The sequence below is a fragment of the Petromyzon marinus genome, chromosome 35 (assembly GCF_048934315.1).
Source record: "Petromyzon marinus isolate PM22_M1 ecotype Great Lakes invasive population chromosome 35, UKy_Petmar_22M1.pri1.0, whole genome shotgun sequence".
NCBI lineage: Eukaryota > Metazoa > Chordata > Hyperoartia > Petromyzontiformes > Petromyzontidae > Petromyzon > Petromyzon marinus.
In genome coordinates, this window is record NC_133701.1 from 5442305 (window position 1) to 5456999 (window position 14695).

General features: G+C 45.9%; 1 protein-coding gene across 3 annotated transcripts in view; it reads right to left on the reverse strand.

Moving 5' to 3' along the window:
* LOC116948891 (erbin) overlaps positions 1-11604 on the reverse strand; it is a 119135-nt gene extending 107531 nt beyond the window's left edge. Inside the window, exon 1 of one of the 3 annotated variants that reach the window (XM_032966117.2) lies at positions 11166-11604. The gene's annotated coding sequence lies outside the window, so the exon portion shown is untranslated. Of the gene's footprint in view, positions 1-3432; positions 3667-11165 lie in introns of those variants that run through there. The other 2 variants (XM_032966113.2, XM_032966116.2) reach the window with 2 other exon arrangements.
* Between the last annotated feature and the right edge of the window lie 3091 nt (positions 11605-14695).

The window sequence follows — 14695 nt, forward strand, 5'->3', positions numbered from 1 at the left end:
TTGGCCAAGTCCTAACCAAGCATGGCAGAAAATAAGTGCTGCCAGGTTTGAGATAGATTTGCCAGTCACCCACACTCACCTTAGATAAACAGCCCTGGGTTTTGTTATAACCCTCAATTTTACCATTTACTTGCCGGCACAGCACATTTTGTTTATCAGTCTCAATGGTCTCGCCCGATTCTGCCAGGTCCCCAAAGATTACATCGCTGCTGATAATGTGATATGCATGTTCTGCACCGTAGTGGACACACCATTTGTTTAGCGTAAATCCACACAAGCTGGTCAATGCTTTTCAAAAGCACGTACAGTGAATCCTGGCGGGAGTGGGTGATCATAAACCGCATCGGGACTTCCCACGGGCGATGTGAATAACTGAAGCACAAGTGGCGATTACAAGACAACACGCACTCTTAACTGTGGCAAACTTCACACAAAGGACAACAGTCCCCCCCCTTATATTCACAACCTGGTGGGATGGCAAAAGGTAATTTCCACGTCCGATGATGTTCTTGACTGCCAATAAAAACTCGATCTAGCAGAATCAGAATCTTTATTTATCCTGGAGGAATTTGCTGAGCAAGAAAACTGTTTTTCACATTTGTCCAGCAGGGGTGGGTCAATAAGTCCATATTAATATTTCTATTCGACAGAAGTGAATCATCATCAGCCACAGCAGCCATGATCAATCCACCGCTAGATTTGGATCTGACAAAGCCGTTGCCACATCTGGAAGTCCTGAAATGTAACTATCCATCTAGCACAGGGGTCGGGCAAACCAAAATAACAAGAGGAGCCATTTTTTTCTAATTCGGTGAGAAATTCAATATTTCAAGAGCCGCAATGCATGTGAATACGAGACGGTGGGTCCTTAATAAATAACGTCACGAGCAGTCCTTCAAGAGCCACCGAATACGCCTCAGGAGCCGCAAGTTGCCACCCCCTGGTCGAGCACCTGCGCTTGAGCTGTTGGAGGTGTTCCCTTCGAGCTACCACTCCATAATTCGTCTTCACCACCAGGCTATCATCGCTTCTGGTGACGTGTCTCACCCAAGCCCATGAGTGTTAAATCAATAGAATATGCCTAACTTACATTGATTATGACATTCAATAACTCAGGTTATTTTTTTATTTTATTTAACACCGTATGCAGCGATGATCGTGACTGAGTATGCTTATTTTTTTAAAATATATTTAAATTTGGCCACAATTTTTTTTTGTATCCAGAAGTCGTGAAGTTTTACTCACAGGGCAGGGAGATAGTCTGAAGTTCTACACTGCTTTAAGTCTTGTGCTGAGCACAAACCTACGTACAATCTCCATCAACTGTGAACCAAGTAATTTGCGTCTCACAAAATGAGAAATTATCACCCGGGTTCATGGACACATTTACTGACTCCAACACAGACAAGAGGCTCCTGGGCCAAGTGCTGTTATACCTATTAAGAATTGATAGGTGCTTAATAAACACACTTAACCACACACACTCGCTGTAATACCATCCGTTCAACTACACGTCTATTTATAAGTGTTCGGAACTTCATTTCCCTGCGTTAAGTCATTTGGCTGTCGTCCTTTCAACAAAACACGTGTTCCCGTATCCACGGACGGACATCAGCTTAGACTACCCCGCCCCCCATCACTTTGACTTGCGCGTCTGGAGCAGATCAGAATGAGAATATTGTATTTATCCTGGAGGAATCCGATGATCTATGAAGCTCTTTTTCACAGATGTCCACTGCGGAACTGCTGGGTGATTTCTTGCTGCCAACACCGACAGTAATCATAGGCGTGCATCATCACCAAACATCATCAGCCACGATCAAGGCTAAGATTCTGAAGCAACAACCTAAAAAAACCACGCTAAAAGAAACATCAGAAAAAGTGACACGCATCCACCAAAGTTATTCACAGTGTCAGAATATTTTACGAAAATCGGGTTTGGACAAAGCCACGTCTGTTTAACGGAGTTAAAGGATCAAGCGTCTCAGAGTCAAAGATGCTTGCTTGAGATGTGCAAATGTACAGATCTGCTCACACAGCAGAGTTTCCATTTGTGAAAACGTTTCCCTCCTTCTCTGGGGGACCAGCATAGCCAAGTCCAGGGGTTTTTTCCCCTCTCTCTCCAAACAAAAGGTCAGGGGAAATAATTTATGGCCAAACCTTCGGGCTGGCGTGGGTGTTTTTGCCGCGGTGCTTTTTAAAGCGAAATTCAGTCAATGATTTTAACATTATACGATTTTACATTATACGGTTTTTACGTTATACGATTTTCCCTTAAAGTTTTTTCATCATGCGATTTTACACTACAAACTATACATTATACGATGTTTACGTTTTTACATAAGATTTTACATCATACGATTTTACATTATACGTACAGTAAATGTGATTTGAAATTGTTCGAGTTCAAGGTTATTGGCACAAAGCTTGTCACAGTTGCCGTGCTTCGATTGTCATCAAGTACAAAGTGAACTGCAGATCGGGGATGTATTTGTCAGGCTCTCTTCAAGATCCTTCCAACCTCTCAACTCTCATCTCACCCTACAACTTCCCACCCAACCACACACACCCTCTCTACTCCATCAACCAAGGGCTTGCTGTGAAAGCCCCGAGTCAACCTTCGCCCAGTGGGAGGTTACTCACTCTCCCCTGCTGCTCCTACCGTCTGGAACTCCCTTTCCCCAGCCATCCACGCTGTCGCCGCATCACTCTGTTCAAATCCAGGCCACCTCTTTTTATCATCTGGCTATGATTTTACCGGCTCTCGCTCTCTCTCTGAATTAATTATGCTCATTTTCTCCGTACAGCGTCTTTCATCAGGTCGCAGTCGCATTTAGGCGCCACAAAAATCACCGTCGTATTCGATTTTATTTACTGCAGGGTAGAGGAAGGGGGCATCAACTACGATTTTTTTTAGGCATCGAATGGTGTATCAATTAATTAATCTGATGGAAAACAGATATCTAATACGTGCATCGAATAATGCGTCTAATAATAATACTGGGACGAATTAATTAGGATTTAAAAAAAAATCAGTGCAATCACGTAATACGGTTGTTACATCGCCGTCACGACTCATCGCATGAAACATCGCCCCTCCCCCCATCGCCCCTCCCCCCATCGCCCCTCCCCCCATCGCCCCCCCCACCCCTCCCCCCATCGCCCACCCCTCCCCCCATCCCCCCCCATCGCCCACTCCTCCCCCCATCGCCCCCCCCTCCTCCCCCCGTCGCCCCCCCCCCCCTCTCGTTACATCAGTCGGGAGATCCAAGCAATGTCTGTGGATCACAGAATTATTACAGCCGGGACGATGCGATGAGTCGACTCATCTCCCCTTCTATTTACATTTTCTTTGTCCCCCCCCACCCCACCTTATTAAAGTCGAGTGACTAAACGATCATTGGCGAGGAGGAAATCGCTCGCCCAACTCACGTGGTCGGAGGAGAGCTCAAATCGCCCAACTCCTGAGCTCTGATGGAACGCGGTCTCCCGTTCCAGGACGCGACTGTGGTGTGATGAGCATGGCCACTTATCTTGCGTTGGTTGTTGTTTTAAATCCAGGCACGTCGGAGAAGGGGGGTGGGGAAACAACCCCGACCTGGTATCATGCCGGCGCCAGGACGTTCGAGTACAGTGCGTGTAGAATGTACCTGTTACGTAACCCGCCCTTTCCCCCCCATGCACAACCCACCAAACCCTCCGAGGTTGCCATTCCATAATCATTCATCGGCGCTTATTGGCGAACAACACTTGCCCCAATAGAATAGGAACACTACACGGGGGATCTTTGTCTTTGCCGCGCTACGAATCCGGCCGGCCGCCCGAGTTCCAATTCCCGCTCACGGCCAACACCAGCGACGAATATCTGAACCGGTCCTGGGCCTCGCCTAGGTCAACTCGGCCTCAAATGCGCATCTGGTGCGGCGTGTAAACAAGCACTGCCACTGGGGAGACAGCGGAGGGGCGGGAGGGTGTGTCGAGCGTGGTGCTGGCACACCCAGGGGTTCGCCTAACAGCAATTGCCCCAAAAAGTCTGTCAAGGCTATACGGGGGATCTTTGTTGTGTCACGGACCCAATGGCAACGTCCCTCATCCCTCCTCCTCCATCCACCGCCCTCCTCTCCAAGAAGTGACAGCACGCATCTGCCACTTCACAGAAAAATTCCGCGACCAAGTGCTTAACAGCGGTGGTGGTGGTGGTTGGGGGTAGTGAGAAAAACAATCATTGTGCTCGCCAGCTCGGTAGATAAATTAAAACTACAGTGCACGCCGGGTAGTAATGCGATGCGCTGTGTTCATTTGCATCGTTGAATTGTGCCGGGTAGCTGGCCGCAGACCATCTTAACCCCCCAAGGAGCAATTCCCGCATGTTCCAAGGGCTCCAGTACAAAATCCTGCAAGACCGGATTTTAATGACTGCCAATTGGTGTACTCACAACAAAAACGCGCTGCAATTGTTATATTTAATAACAGGGACGAACCCATTGAGAGCAGACTTTTATTTTCTTGTTCAAGGAACATATAACCGAAGTGGAGTACACATACCTGTCAACCCCTTACCAGTGCCTATACCTTATTACAGACCAATTCAGATCTTATTGGTCACCCCGTGTCGTTATAAATCTCAACGTTCATCCTGCAAAGTCCCATCACAAGCGAAAACACAAACAAATAGACAATCGCCACTAGTACACTCACCACTACATCTGTCAACCCCTTATCAGTGCCCTACCTTATTACAGACCGATTAAGACCCTATTGGTCCCTGTGCCTTTATAAAGCTCAAAGTTCATCTTACAAAGTCCCATCACAAATAGACAAAACATATTTTTGCCCGTATTGAAACGGATGTATGCAGTATGGACCTGAAAAATAAATTTCCCTGTACATGAAAAAGGGTAAACCGTATAGGTTGACGGGTATGAGTACACACCGTGAAGCATAGGCTTTAGACGGCAGATAATTAAAAGGTGGACTTAAAAAGATCGTAAAAGAGAGCCACATAGCAGCAAAGTTTCCCAAGTTCCATAAGTCACAAACATCGCAAACAGCAGAGGAAACCCAATATCAGTGAGCAAATCAGAAGAGTGAATAGAAGTATCCGAAATGTAAACAACGAAAATGCAAAAGTCTAACACGAAATTGAAATATACATGGAGTTCGGTTCAAAAATTTTTAAAAGCGCAGTGGCATGTTTGGATGAGACAGACGTGCAGACAAATCTATTGTTGAACTACACTTCTATGTGTCCCACACCCATGTCCATCCACTTCGCCAACGCCCACCGACCAGCATGGAGGGGGGGGGGGGGGTGATAGACGTAAAAATAACCCCCACAGCCTGGGGGAGGGCACTCATCCAACAGTGGATTGACTAAGGTGTGATGTACGCGTCCAAATTGATGTTAAAATAAATATATGTCAAGAGCTAATTAATTATCTGCAGTCGAGTGACTTTAGCATTTACTCTCAATATTTCATTAGTATTATTATCATTATATCCGCTTGCTTACACCTCCTCGCCGAGTCTCAAGACTCTTTTACTGGAGAGTCCTGTCAAGCTTTTGTTTTCCTGTAGGGGTAATGTTGCGATGCTTAATGCCAATTAAGTAATTTGCACATCATTTCCAGCACGAGGACGTTTCGGCTAATGCCAGTTGCGTTGCGATGTGTTTTTACGTAGTTCTTTCTTTACCTATAAAATGAAACCGGAGGAACCTGGAATATAGAGAACAAACCCCAGAGCAAAAGGCGCCCGAGTCCGGAATCAAACCCATGTTTCTTGCTACGAGGAGGAAACCAGAGAACACGACGCCCATTACGAAAACGTGACGTTTCTTGTGGTTGCGTGGAACCGGCTTGGAATAAAATATAATCCAACGTAACACAACCTTCTGATGTTCCACGTCACAAAATATTGGGGGGGGGGGGGGGGGGGGGCGGTGAGTAGTGACTCCTCGTCACGAGAGGCCTCGCGGTGGCAAGCCAAAAAAATAAAAACGTACAAGTGCATTTGGATTGCGGAAAAGATGAGCCCACAAGATGGGTATCCACAGGAGGACAGCGACATCTCAACTTACGAGTCCTGGCGCCTACTTAAGCCCGTCCTGACGGTGGGGTAAATCGTAGGCGATGATAAGACGCGTCGTGCGTATGATGTTGCAGTCAGGGATAGTCGTGGGCTTAGGAATCGAGATTGATAACATACTAATCAACCCGTCATTCCCGCCCTTGCTGGAATCGCCGCCTCTCACCGTGGTCAAAAAATGTTATTGACAGCTCACTGTCTTGCCAACTCATTTCGCGAGAAGGGGTCAAGTACCAAGGTCTCTTTTTCGGGTCGCCGGTTTACTGGAGTAAGGCTGCACTTGCCTCGTGGCAAGCACAGCAATAGCGGGAGGTGTGGTGTGTTCAAGGTGAGAAAATATCTTCTGGAACGCTGGTAGACTGGGGGTAGGCACGTGGATATCAGCCATAGCGAAATGCATACTTGATGTTGTGTGCCGGGTAAAACATTTATTTTTTACGGGTCTCTAAGCCAACCAGACCCGCTCGAAATTAATCACGTGAGTGTGTGTACACGTGGGACTGAGTGTTCTGTACGAGCTTAATTGGAAGATAACCGTGGTGGCATGGATTTTTCTCTAGGGCCTATCTGGTTATTCCCTCCACAATAAGAAACATGCATCCAGTATTTAGCTCCTATACATTTCTACACGATAAGCCACTTCGTTGAGCTATCATTTGTGGCCAGGTCGCTTCTGAAAAAGAGCTACACAGTATAGCTGAGTGGAGCTTACCTGATTAAATAAAAATAAATTGTTTCATAACATCTCGCCGATATTGCAAGATGCTGCCCAACAAAACGACGTGATGAACATTCCATCTCACGTGAGTGTGAGCGGGTGGGGGGGGGGGGATTTCCACCAGAAGTAAATGGCACCGAATACCGACCGCATTTTAACTGAGCGTTTCCAGTTTTGGCAACTCCTCTCAAAGTGACTCCGAGACGAATAACTTTGTATGAACCGCTCCTGAAGGAAGTTACTGCGGTTCGTGTTCTGCTGTACGGCAGTGTAAGAGTGACTAAGGCGATAAGTAATTTCCAGTCTGTGCAGTACACGTTGCCCATTCTTGTATTGTATATTATACACAGGTCTCATAACCATCTGGCCTACTTCACCACACTTACAGAGAACATATCTGTGTGTAAAGAACAAAAACGCGCATTAGAGTTAAACTGTACTACGCAATGTGCTGTCTATATATACATTACACACTGCACACACAACACATAAACAATAATGATGATGTGTTTTTAAGAGCTGCACTCCTTTACGGCCGGGCGTTCCAGAGTGCTTTAACATCACATCTTATACGAATACATTTGAAGGGGCACCCCCAGTGGCAGCTGACCCGGTGGGCACAAGGTGGGTCGACACCTGGCTGGCACATGGGCATTAGTCTGTCAGTAAGGGGGCGATTAATGACTGCGGTATGCAATCCAACAATACATAATGCATACACAACAGGAACACAATGCTGTACACACGACATTCTCTCTACTCCTACGTATGTATCACATACATATACACCCCATAAAAACACACATACTATATACACAAAACAGTGTACAACACACAATACATACTACACAACACAGCTGTACATAACAAATACGAACAAATCTTGAACTGCGATCAGAATGGGCAAAAGTGAACGGGATATAGCTGGTGCCAGCTAAGACACAAGGAAATTAGATCTCTCCTACTTAACAGCAACCTTTGATATCGGGGGGGGGGGGGGGAGACGTTAATGGTAAATTAACGAGCGGGGGGGGGGTTAATCAAGAGTTTATGGGCGGCAAGGTGGAACAGTGGTGGCCACTCTTGCCTCGCAGCAAAAAGTTCGATTACAGACTCAGGTGCCTGCGTGGGGGTTTTGTACGTTCTCTCCGTGTTCTGAAAAGGGTTTTTTTTCCCCCCTCCTTTGAGTTCTCCGGTCTGCTTCCAAAGCTAAAATTACACACGATGCAACAGCCCAAAGCTGAAAGGGCCATCCGTCCAACCACACCACAACCACTGCAGGTCACAGAGCACTCCTCTTTTTTGCTTCTTCCGTCTGCGCTGCTCCATCTCAGAAATGCCCCTACCATCGTCTTAACAACAAGGACACAACTCGATTTAAGAAAGAGAAAAAAAAACGTGTCGTGCTCTTTTTTCGACGACAACTGTTTGCTGCTGGCCGTTTGACGTTTTTCGGGACCTTTGGAGCCCATTAAATAAATGAAACAACGCAACACGCAAGACGGAATAGGTGACACGTCAATGTTGGTGCGCAGGAAGGATGTGTTTTGTTGGCCTTCCCAACTCCAAACTTCCAAAAATAGCCAACCCATCATCATCACTGGGGGGGGGGGCGAGGGATAAATGAATTAAATAATTGCATGCATACAGTAATCTCCGTGCCACGCGGGAGGCGAATCAAGATGATGCACATATGATGTATCTTGGCAACAACACCGCAGGCAGGCAGGCAATAACACTTGTACTCGTAATAGAGTACCGGCGATTCGTGAATAACACAATCACGGTGGTGAAGTTTAGGAACGAATAAAACGACAACATCGCGCCGCACAGTTTACACGGGAGTGATCTTGGCAATAACAACCGATGGCCGAGCGGCATTTGCATGACAAGCCAGACTGCCGATGCGAGCCTGAATGTCGAAACCGTTCCACGGTCTTGCTTGCTTCAAGCAAAATGTTGCTGGATAAAACGTGTCCGAAAAAACGGATGGCCGGCCCATGGGTTAAAACATATGCGTACTTACGTGCGAGACTAATGGCCATATTTCTGCTCATATTATTTGACACAAACATGCTTTCTCTGTCATCGTACTCATCAGGCGTGATCAACCGACTGCTCGATAAAAGCCTCAGCAATCACTCGTTCTCTTTAACAGGGAAACAAGCGCTGTGCGGCTACAAGGTAAAATATATGTGGGTTTCATACACATCCGTACTCTTAAAACTAAATTGAAGTCCATGCATCTAATAGCATCATCCCTGGACCGAGAGCCTTTGATATTTTAATAATCCTGTTATTCCCAGTCGCCACGGATTAATGGTTTAGCTGGGACAACTACCCCAGGCAAGATAAGTACAGGAGTGTCGGTTCATGTGGTCACAAGCCCCGACCCGCCTTTGTCTCCCCTAGTGTTCCTTAATCTTAGTTGTCTTGTGGTTGTTGCTATTTGACTTCCATCCCACTGGGATTTTTGCACACAGCGTTGGTGTACGGTGCTATTTCAGGAATATTTTGATGTTTTTTTCCTGGATTTTCTGTTTGCACAGTCACATTATCACTTTAAGATGTTTTCTTGTTCATGTTTTTGTTTGTTGCGGTTGCACCCGATTCAAGAGCCGAATGGCTCACAGGGCTATACCAAATAAATGAACTATGGAACTATCCTGCTAAGCACAACGCAGCGATCAAGGCAGCGTATGAGACGGACGTAATTTTTTTTTAGGCTGGGTTGACCTAGGGGTGAGGACCGAAGCTGGTTACAGAACCACAAGACATCAACTACCGAACCTCCAATTAGTACGGTTGGCTATGTACGGTGCGAAAGAAGTTCTACATACATATACAGTATACAACCGCCAAGTGTGTACAGTATTCGATATCTATTAACCTGGGATTCGAAAAACGGAGTTAGGAACTGGGATTCATTTGGCGAACCACGCCACTTTCTCCAGAAACGCAGACCGAGAGACAAGGCAGGTAAGCGGGCACAAACCATGGAGAGCCATGCAAGCAAATAGGCAGGTAGATGGGCAAAGATATAGAGACACGGGTAGATAGACAAGCGATAAGCAAAGAAACAGGCAGACTGCTCGAGAGATAATGGGCACAAACGAAACACGTTTGTGGCAACGCTAGTCTGGCCAGACCCAGAGGTGCATTAAGCCACGTATGCTCTTGACCACAAAAGAACGAGCTTAAAATCCCACACCCCTCCTAACCTCGAAGAAAGGCACGCCCTTGCCTGGTCTCAGCCAGGTCACTTTTGTATACCCGCAAACATTGATACTGGCTTTGCCGAGCAGTCATATCAATGTCGATACTGTGTTACATATCAACCAGACCCTGTGGTTGGAATCGAACCGTGTGAATTCCTGTTGACTATATTACGTTGTCGCTGGAAATTACACCCTGTCATCAGCCGTATTGTAAGCGCGGATGTAATTGGGTTGCCGTAATTATATTGTATGATTGAGCTCAGATGGCCACCCACGTGTTAATTCATGTAACCGTTCGTTCTGGATTTCATTCATCTTATCCATCCAGCCACACAGAATGTCCCATTAATCCAATCATTAATTCAGACATTCACGAGTTCATCCACCCAGCGGAATCTCAACCGCAGTACAATTACCGTACAGGGATTACGACGGTAGATGTTGTACATAATTAGAAGTAAAGCAACATGTGCGTAACTACGTAATCTGTTTATTTGAATGAGACAATACAGGGGTAATGCATTGCAGGGAATGTAAAACACACCCATTTATATTGTCCAAACGATTGTAAAATTTAGGTGAAAAAACAGGGACTTGGCTCTTAAAATGTAAAAAAATATCCTTCCTACAATTCACATTGTCCCAAGGTTTTGTCTTGTTAAGTTATGGCCCAGGCACTTTAAGCTTCCTAATAATTACCCCCCAATACACAAGACGCTACAGTGGGTGTCCGATGCTAATTCTATCAAGATGGCCCGGAGGAGCTTTCAAGATGATAAGTTGGCACACACGGCGACTAATCTACGCCGATAACCTGCAGCATACAAGATAAAAACCTCCCAACATTTCCCAATTTTGACCCGCTCAACACCAGAAATTACACACCGCGGAGTTTAATCAGTTTCATTCGTGGAGGTGAAACAAAGTGATAGGTTAAGTCACGTTGCGGAAACACATGCACACACATTATAAACCGAATCAACCATCAGCGGCAGGTGAACAGCAATTCGCCTCCCTGTAGTAAAACGCCTCCGATTGCAGCAACCGGTTGTCACGCAGGGAGGGCACTTCCAACTCACATGGCAGAGCGAATCTACTAAACTCGACAAATTGCGATACCAACAAAGGTGGAAACCACGAACCTGGGATAACTTGTCAGAAGATGCTGCCGATGCTGTCGATGGTATCGACGGGTTGGCGACTAGAATAAGCCAGCGACGTTGCCCTCCAAGTGGCGGCCGAAGGCAGAAGAACCCATGGTGGTGGGGTTTTTTTTTTGGTTTTGGCAAAGTTGACTTGCGAGAATCTTATTGTCTCTTATTTGGTTGCCGCGGTTAATGCAACGCCGTGTGCTCGATCGCGGCTGGTACGTCCGTGTGCCCCGAGTGTCGCCCTACTCGCCGTAGCCCACCGCTGCTGTGGTTTGGAACCGTAAAAGAGAATCGTTTACGATTGTTAAGGATTATTTTTTTGTTGGCGGGGAGGGGGTGGGTTATAAGACGGCTCCCCACGCACGACCGCCCACCTCGTCCGACTCCCCTCGCGGCACTGAGCGAGCCCAACATGGGAGTGGGGGGGGCCTGAGGCGCAGAGTGGGCGGAGTTAACTAAATATGGGCGGAGTCAACTAACAAAGTGGGCGGGGTAGGCTCCGTCGGTATGGGCGGGGCTTATATGGTAATGGTGCAGCCTAGATTTGCATAAATATGGGCGGTGCCGCTGCGAGAAAGTGGGGCGGGGTCTGGACGAGAATGAGTTCCGGCCGTGTTTAACGTGACCCTCGTAGTCAAAATACGGGGGCGCCTATCCGTGCTGGGAAATCTAAAAGTTCCTTCGAGCGGAGGGGCTTATCTAGTATATTGTTTGTAAACGGACGCACCGACCCCTCCCCATCCACCAATTTCATTTAACAGTGTCCTTTCTTTAACCAGCTGGGAATCGCAACGAAACTCAAGTGAGCGTGACGTGTTGGTGTTACTCAACAATACGGCGTGCAACGATTTTTTTACGTTCTCAAAAGTGGGACTATTTTTTTTGTTCTGCATTCCGCAGTTCGAACAAAAACGCGGGCCGCGGAAGGATTCGCACAACTGCACTCTGCGTGCTTCGTCTGCTTTAGGGTCAACTTGTTGAATGCACTGTGGCACGGTATTGTGATGTGCGTTTGTAAATCATATCACGATGAAAGAAATGCCAACTTTTTTAGTTTTTAGTTATATAACATTAACATACGTACGCACTGCTATATGGTACTTGAAAAGCAGGACTTTATCTTCCTATGCACGTTGAGTATTTTAATTATAATGGCATATGTAATTAACAGCATTGGGTTATGTAATCACACAGTAATTAGATTCGTTACCAAGATGCCAATTGCCAATCCCCGTCTAATTATTCGAGAAGCTACGACGCAACCTTAACGACATTCCTCTGAGGAAAGTGGGAATATACATACAGTACAGTATTTTGTTTTGAAAGTGGAAACGGTAACCAGGCCAATTTTGGGGAAACATCACTGCGGGTATAGCGACACCATCCTCGAATCTCACCCAGATCCACGTGGACGCTGTTGTGTGAACATCGTGGAACAACGCCGACTTCCACAAAAAAAAACACCGCGTTCGAGACCCAAACATCGCACCTCATCGCTCTAACATTCCTCCCCAAAGACACTGGTGTCACCGTAAACCACATCATAACATCATCAGGCCAAATGGGCACATCTTCACAAACGGTACATTAAAGACAAGGCACAGTAACAGCAGTGCGATTGTGGTAATGCAAACCCAAAACATGGGCCACAAAGTAAACAAACCGTGGTCCGCGCTCATTTAACGAAGGAATAACAATATTACGTACACGAACTCTCTCCTGAATCCCTCTTGTGGCGAGCAGGTCTCGACTACATTTAGCTCCTGAACACACACACATATATAACAGGTTGATGGACCTATTGACAGTTTACTTGCGTGAATCAACTACTGGAAGAGGGCTTTCCGATGCCAAGCGGGGTCGTGGGAGTTCCGTGACCATACTTCATCTAGCTTGTCCAGTGCTGGTGGGGCAGCGTAGATGTGGCAATAATAAAAGTGCTTTACAACAATTGAATGCATCTATGTTGAACTTCTTTCGCACCGTACGTAGCCAACCATGCCAATCGGAGGTGCATTGAGGTTTCGAGGGGGGTGGTGGGAATCGATGTAATTTCTGAAACGACAAAATATATATCCTGAATAGTTCTATATTAATTTTGTATCAAGGTCATTTTAAGATGTCCGTGGCTTTCATTCTTGGCATTACTAAACACAGGACCGATAATGCAAAAATGATACCTGTTTTAGACGATGAATCTCAGTCTAGTAACTCTAGTTCCTTATTGACCAGTCATTACGGTGGTGGTGGTGACAGTATACAGTTCTACAGTTAATAGCCTGTGGTTATGGTTGGCTTATGCCCCCTAGCGTTTGTCTTTAACATTCCAGCAGCTCATTTTGATTGTTTTCATGGACTTGACAACTGAGAAGACATCAAAATTTTATCCAGGGTCTATCCACCGGTGGATGAAGACCTCCCCACGTTATTGTTCTCTCTCGCAGTGCTGCGATACCACAAATTCATCTCATTATTGCACATGAGCCGATATAACTGATCCATCAACACGCTGGGTTGACCTCTCGGACGTGGTGTCTCCTCTTCCTTTGGTTGCCATTCCATCACTCGTATTGTCCATCATCCCTTCTAACAATTTTTGTGTCCCGCCAGTGCATCTAATAATAGTACACTCTATTTAACCAGCACAGACCCTTGAGATTTCGCATCTCATTTCCAAATTGAGTCCTGGCAAGATATCCAGAGGCACGTTAATTCTTAGTAACATTTAAACAATAGAAAATCAATAAATATAGCATAATTTAGTAGCATATCTTTGAAACTACTTATGTTAGAGATATATCTCGCATTTGTGCAAATACTGACTATGCATATCCTTTAAATCGAGCCCATCGAGGGTTTATTTTTAAATGTTGGAAAATCTGGATGTATTAACGTGGCAAATGTTTAACATTTATTTGAGATTTAAACAGAATATACAATAATATTCCAAAGCTGACGACACCCTCTGTTTCTTAAGTCGATAGTTGTGACCACCTGAGTTCGATACCAGGCCATGAATTACAGCATAAGCGTCAATACAATCACGGCGATTTCTTTCAGAACCTGAACAGGGCATCACATACATAGGTTAATCCTAAAAATAGGGCTCATAAGATGGAGAGAACTAAAATAAATATCGGGTGTTTCAAAACGATGGACCCTGATTTGAAATCGCTATATATCTTTGAAATGTTTTAAAACACCCTGTATATGTCAAGTGTCTGATTGCCTATTGTTACAGGCAAGTCCTCTTACAAATAGTATGTATTCTGTATCCAGTTCGATTGCAGTACAGCACAATAGTATATAAGGACGTTACTTATACATCAGCCAAAGTAAATACACAGCTGTATGAATGCCTCCCCATCCCTCACGACCCTGCGATGTTACAAATCCCCCCAAGTGCACGCGTGCGAGCTAATTTCATCGCTTCATCTCCCACGGTGGCGAACCCCTCTCACCCGGGTAACGTTGAGACATTCCAACGTTGAGACGTTGGGATAACGTTGGAATGTGGCTGG